Raw genomic sequence first — 6,671 nt, 5'->3', positions numbered from 1 at the left:
TCTAATGTACATGCTAGAGCAGGCTGAAATGTCTTCCAGTTTGTTATGACTGTTGAGGTTGCATGCACACATTGCTGAGGTGATGATGCAGAAACAGCAACAACAACAAAAAGCTGTGAATTATAAAAAAAAACAAAAAAACGTCTGAGACACATTTTAACTCCCACTGATGAGCAGTCATCTCAGCAGTCTACCACAGCTTTGATGAGAACATTAGCATATGTAACAGCAGCTAACAGGACAACTGGCCACAGGACACCTGCTTTCACAGGGTTATAGCTGACATTTCCTTGATTCTGCCTGTGGCCATGAAAAAACTCCCATTTTTATGATTAATGCCTCTCATCATGATGATTGACACATTCACACAGAGTTATGAAGTCAGACAGATTGAATACATGTTAGAAAGTGCCTGGAAATGGTCATGTTCATCCATGATAGGACAGCAACTTGTATTTAAAAGCTAAATTACAGTAGGTGTGAATATACTCCATAATTACACTGCCCGTTTGTTTCTGGTGATATCAGGCGCCACTACAGTAATGTACATGACATGTAGATATTAAATTAGCATGTCTTATGTGTCACTGAGTGAAATGGCACTTCTGAGACTGAGGCCTAGAACCATTAACATGCAGGATGTTTATTCTTAAATGTTAAGGTTCTTGAAAACCTTCGAACTAAAACAAACTCTATCAAAAATCAATGAAATTTAAATCAAATGTCTCCTTTCCTACACTTAAACGAAATTTAACATAATTACCTACTTATTAACTACAATTACCTATTAACTATTAACATAATTAACTACCTGTGTCCACCGGACATAATTCCTTTGTATTACAACATATCTCACTGTGCAACAATATACTGTACCTTTACCTTTACCTGTGGAGTTCTATAAACCTTAGTTTCATATATATTTTTTGTATATATTATCTTAGTGTATGTCTCTATTTTTGTATTCCTATTTTCCCAATTTCCCCCAGGGATTAATAAAATATTCTGAATCTGATTTTTTTTTGGGGTATCAATTGTCTAGATTTACTTATAGCACAGTTCTGTCCAATTCTCAATTCTGATTGGTCAAAAGGTATTCATTCATTTTGCATGAGCTTTAGAGCCATGCTGAAGAAATCACTGGATTACATTAATATACTGATCCTAAAATGTACTGTTTCTGTAGTAGCAGTGCACTTGTATGGTAGCTATGAGACATGAATAATCAATATAAAATACAACTGTAATTTTTCATATGCTGGGAGGAGCATCCAGTGTCACTGTTTGTAAAGCTGTTTCAGACATAGGGATGAAGGGAAGAAGGAGCGTTTCGGGGCTTTTGGGTACTGTATATGCCAGGCTGAATTTTTTTTTTTGTTGCTGTTTTAACTTTGAGTGAGGGGGAAAAACAAGAATCTGACAAGTGAAATAGAAGTGTTCTCATATAACAGGAACATTTTCCTGGACATTCCACAAGATAAATTGAAAAATGTATGATGTTTTGTTCTTTAATAAATATATAAAAGGTTATTGGACACTTGTTATTTAAGAGTCAATATAACATTATTATTATTATTATTATTATTATTATTATTATTATTATTATTATTATTATTATTATTATTATTATTATTATTATTATTATTAACAGAATCTGTTAATAATAATAATAGAGTCAATATAACAGTATTATTATTATTATTATTATTATTATTATTATTATTATTATTATTATTATTATTACAGGATCTGTTATTGAGAAAATTCACAGAATTACATTTTCTCCCAAATATTTTGTATAATATTAAACTTTAGCTAAACAACAAAGATGTGAAATTATTTTTCAAATTTATGCTATTTATTCTGCTGAAGGCTGTAAATGTTGGCCAACTGACCTGGACCAGAATTACATGCTACGAGGACTAGAATTAAGTCTGTCCATCAAACTGCATTAATTAAGCTGTAAAAGGTGTAATTTGATTGTAGACCCTGTTTGGTACTTATGGGTCCGTTTTATTTGCCAAGCCAGCAGACAGACATTTCACTAGGTTTTGACTCATGTGCAAATCAATTGTCTAAAGAAGAGGACACAAATTAATTTAATTGAAGATGTCCTTAACATTGACTTTCCAAATCACCATCTATTAAATGGATTCGAAGAGAGACCTTGTTGAAACAAAGCGTGTGGTAACTGCAGACAAAACCAATTTACCTCCTCCAGCTCAGCTCCAATAAAACACCCTGCAAACCTGCTTAAAAATCTAATTCAATTTCAAGCAACAAAATTGCCTGTTAATGTCAATCTAACTGATGTCTTCTACAAGAAGTGTCTGATTTTATAGTGTCATCTTCCCTGAATTGTAGTGGGTCGCACAGCATGTGACAGTTTGTGCTATGAGAATAGACATATTTTGGTTATTCTTGCAACTGGAGTGAGCTGGCAGAGTTCTTAACTGGTTACTCACATAACGTCTTCAGTCTTATTGTTATTTTTGAAGTCTTTTTGCACTGTGTTCTAGTTCAAGTTTACAAGAAAAATAAAAGTGTATTTATTATAGTCGATCATTAATTCTTATAATAAACACCTATTCCAATGGTCTTCATAGCTACATTTGGAAATGGCATATGTTAGAATTTATACAACACGGCAGACAGTAGTTCAGGCTGCAAGGCACAACACAGGTGTAATATTAATGCAGTTATTCTAATTTGTTATCATTTCTATAGTAACAGCTTATATGATGAATTGTCCATCTAATCCTATATTAAAAATAATCATTGACTAACACCATACAGTCATGAATTTGTTTAAGCACCCCGTTATGTTTTATCGTATTATATTGCAACAGTTTTGCAACTGTATGCAATAACTTTCTACATTTATAAGAGAAAGGAGAACTAAAAATCTTCGTCCTTATTATATACACGAGTGTGCAAGGACATATGGAGCCATAAAGTATTGGTCACAGCTTTATATGGCTTTATAGAGCACAGTAGAGCATGCAGATAGACGCCTGAAAATACTCTTGGTGCTCCTATAGAGTGGCCAAGTCCAAAGTGACTGATAAGGAAGAGGTCAGTCAATACAGGTGTCTCAGCAACACTTAAGATTAATCAATGCTATCCTGGAAATGCAGGAAATCAAAAGATGTAGTCTGGTCATTTTTTCCCCTTCATCTCAGAGTGCTTCTCTGATCTTTTGTCCTACCTGTTCATCTCACTCTTGGTCTGACCATCTCTCACTTAGCAAAGTTCCTCAGATTTCATTTCACACAATCAATAGTATATTCCAAATCATAGTGACATTTATGGGACAGTGCAATATATTTCCCTGTCTGTGCAAATCTAGAAAAAAAAAAATTATGGCAATTATGGTTACAAACATTTACATAGTCTCACGTATCAAGACCTTCAGACTGCTGGCAGAACATCTGGACTCTGTTGCTGCTTTTGTATTGTTCAGCACCATGTTTAGGGATGTAAAAAATTAAAAATAAATGTCACAAAAACTGTCTGGTGTGCAACCATAGATCTGCATATATTTTGGAAGATCAGCATTTAGCCAATCTGCATAAACACTGTATAACACCATTGTAGACAGGATGGCTTCCTTCTTCAATGAGCGATATAGAGCATGACAATGGCCTTGTTTCCCAGCAGACTGTTAAAAATGTGACTGATCGAATTGATCAGTTAATTCATTCATTCATTCATTCATTCATTTTCTACCGCTTATCCGAACTTCTCGGGTCACGGGGAGCCTGTGCCTATCTCAGGCGTCATCGGGCATCAAGGCAGGATACACCCTGGATGGAGTGCCAACCCATCGCAGGGCACACACACACTCTCATTCACTCACACACTACGGACAATTTTCCAGAGATGCCAATCAACCTACCATGCATGTCTTTGGACCGGGGGAGGAAACCGGAGTACCCGGAGGAAACCCCCGAGGCACGGGGAGAACATGCAAACTCCACACACACAAGGCGGAGGCGGGAATAGAACCCCCAACCCTGGAGGTGTGAGGCAAACGTGCTAACCACTAAGCCACCGTGCCCCCCCGAACTGATCAGTTGAATACATTAAATCTCCTGAAGTGTTTCAAATTGCAAAGTGCATCTAATACAGCAATATGAGCAGATTCTGCATTAATGATCAAATATACATACAAAACAGATACCTTGGCCAAAAGAATTAATTGCTATTAGGACCATTATACTGTACCATCATTCCAATCCCAAAAAAAGCCAAGATCACAGGTATAAATGACTACAAAACTGTGCCATTGATGCCCGTGGTCATGAAATAATTTACAAGACTGGTGTTAGCCAACCTCATAAACATCTCTGGAAGCTTGCTGGATTCTCTTCAGTTTGTTTCTTGAGTAAACAGATCAATAGACTGCATTACTTCCTGCAGCACCTTGACAGACCATGGACTTATTCAAGGATCTTATTTGTGGAATTTGGTCTGGATTTCAACAATATCATCCATGATCTCCTACGGTCTAAAATTACTCAGCTTTTTGTACCAAACTCCATCTGTCAGTGGATATCCAACTTCCTGACAGACAGGCAGCAGCCTGTGAAGCTGGAAAAATACACATATAGCTCCTGCACAATCTACACAAAGATCACACAAAAGACTGCACTTCTTCAGACCCCTCTGTTAAGCTCCTGAAGTTATCAGGACACCACAGTCATCAGCTTCATCCAGGACAGCGATGAGTATGCGAACAGAGGGAGGTTGTGCAGCTGGCTGTCTGGTGTAGTCAAAACAACCTGGAGCCGAACGTGCTCAAAACGGCACAGATGACAGTAGAGAGGAATATTGGTGCTCCCTTGCTCTCCCTCCTGTAGCTGTACTCTTCCAGGAATGGGCAGGGAAGTAATTTCAGACTGCACTTACAGCATCTTTTCACCTTATGACCTCAACTGCCACCAAGTAACCTCTTTTCATTGTAGACATACAGAATCATAAGTGCAATTAAATGCACTCCTATTCAACCTATAAGGTGTTTATATCTTTAGTGCATTGCATTGTGCATTGCATGTTCATATCATAGTATCTGTACCATGTCTCTTCTGTCTTAAGCTTATTCTGTGATCTGTGTTATTTTTTCCCCCGAATTCTTATTACTGTATGTGTCTTGCTGTCAAATTGTGCATATACTAGATGCTAAACATACCAAATAAAATGTCTCGTGCGCTTGGCAATATAGTTTCTTCTTTATCTATTTTTATTTTGTTTTCTTCTTTTACTTTTGTTTCGAATGGTAATAGTTATGCTTTCTGCCCACATTACCTAAAGGTCTCTGCCTGTTCCTAGAGCCCGTTGTTACACCTGGTGTGTTTCCACCTCAAAGCAAATTCATTTTGAATACCAAACTGTATAGAAGTGAGTCATTCCGCTTGTATGATTTGTAATGAATGCCACGTTGTCTGTTTGAAATAATTTTTTGCTAAATTTCTGTTTGCCTCAACTTTTTGCAGATTATCATGTTACTGAATTAAAGGATCTCAAGTCTTTTGGTTCATTAAAATGAACTCTGTGTGGGATGAGGGTCCACTGAATGAACAATTGCTTTCTGTTTCCTGAATTAATTTGCTTTTATAAAAACCTACTGGGAAGACGCAAAGTTTAACAAATGGTGAACTCAAAACCATTTTTATTGCTCTAATTTCAGAAACACAAATGTAATGAGCAGCTGTTACTGTCAGTCTGTCCTTTGTCGATCGTTGTATTCAGCACTAAGCAGAACACTAAGCTGTCATTGTTTAACATTGCATATTTAGATGAGGCCAAAAAATGTAAAGCAGATGAACAGTGCAGTTCTCCAAATACGCTACAGTATATAATACACTTCATCATGGTACATGAAATTATAAATATTTTCTTAATAAACTATACTTACTCACATCTAAGAGTTTGCCTGCAACTGTTAATAATCCAAGACGTGTTACTGAGAAGTAGATGCAGTGCTCAGTGCTCCATCAGCAATTTTAGAAATTGTGATGGTCATGCTATTCCTCTAAGTGCAATATCATGTCAGGGATTGATCTTGTGAGACTTGGATTCATTTAGAGAAAATAAACTATGAGAAATTCGCCAGTGACTGTCAAATGACTTTCAGAGCTCCTTGTACAACCTGCTAGACACTGGTTAAAATAATAAACAAACAAACAAACAAACAAACAAACAAACAAATAAATAATAGTTTAAACTAGTTAGTCTGTTTTGAATAAATCTGTAATATGAAATTATTTGTATTCACAATATGAGAAATTTTTATTTTACATAAGAAGAAATCTTACAGTCCTAATGTGGGACTAACTTAAAATTCCTGGGTAGTTATGGAGATTATGTACCATGACAGGCCTAATAAAAAAAACATCTATATAAATCTGTTATCTATAGCTTTGATGTGGACAGTTGTATATCAGTTTGATTTGCATATTAAAAATAAAACATTATGATGATTGATACATATGACACATGAAAGTCATATAATCACATATTAATGCTGTTGCTATAGTTGAATGAATGCATCATAATAAGTAAACATTAAGACAATTCCTAACTCAAGATCTCTACATCTGGCTATCAGACTTGTGCCACTCTTTAGATCTTATTATAGTATTCCCATTTTTAAAGACTGAACTACTCCA

The sequence above is a fragment of the Tachysurus fulvidraco genome, chromosome 6 (assembly GCF_022655615.1).
Source record: "Tachysurus fulvidraco isolate hzauxx_2018 chromosome 6, HZAU_PFXX_2.0, whole genome shotgun sequence".
Taxonomy (NCBI): Eukaryota; Metazoa; Chordata; class Actinopteri; order Siluriformes; family Bagridae; genus Tachysurus; species Tachysurus fulvidraco.
The sequence above is the reverse complement of the archived record's forward strand: the minus strand, read 5'-3'. Positions refer to the sequence as shown.